The sequence below is a fragment of the Panthera uncia genome (assembly GCF_023721935.1).
Source record: "Panthera uncia isolate 11264 chromosome C1 unlocalized genomic scaffold, Puncia_PCG_1.0 HiC_scaffold_4, whole genome shotgun sequence".
NCBI lineage: Eukaryota > Metazoa > Chordata > Mammalia > Carnivora > Felidae > Panthera > Panthera uncia.
This window is the reverse complement of record NW_026057585.1, coordinates 1,100,258-1,100,507: the sequence shown is the minus strand read 5'-3', so window position 1 is coordinate 1,100,507 and position 250 is coordinate 1,100,258.

Genomic DNA, 250 nt, shown 5'->3' with positions numbered 1-250 from the left:
TCAGGAGATTAACAGCAAAAATTCTAGAACCAGATTTCCTGTGTTTGAATTCTGGTTCTACAAGTTCCTAGCTGAATGAATTTGGGCAAGTTATTTAACCTCTGTGTACCTCAGTTTCCTCATCTCTAAAAGAGAGATAATAAAAATACCTACTCTCATAGGCTGCACTGAAAATTAAATGACTTAATAAATGTAAAGTTCTTCTAGTAGCAGTGAGCATGCACTGGAGTGCTAATGTTATGATTGCAGT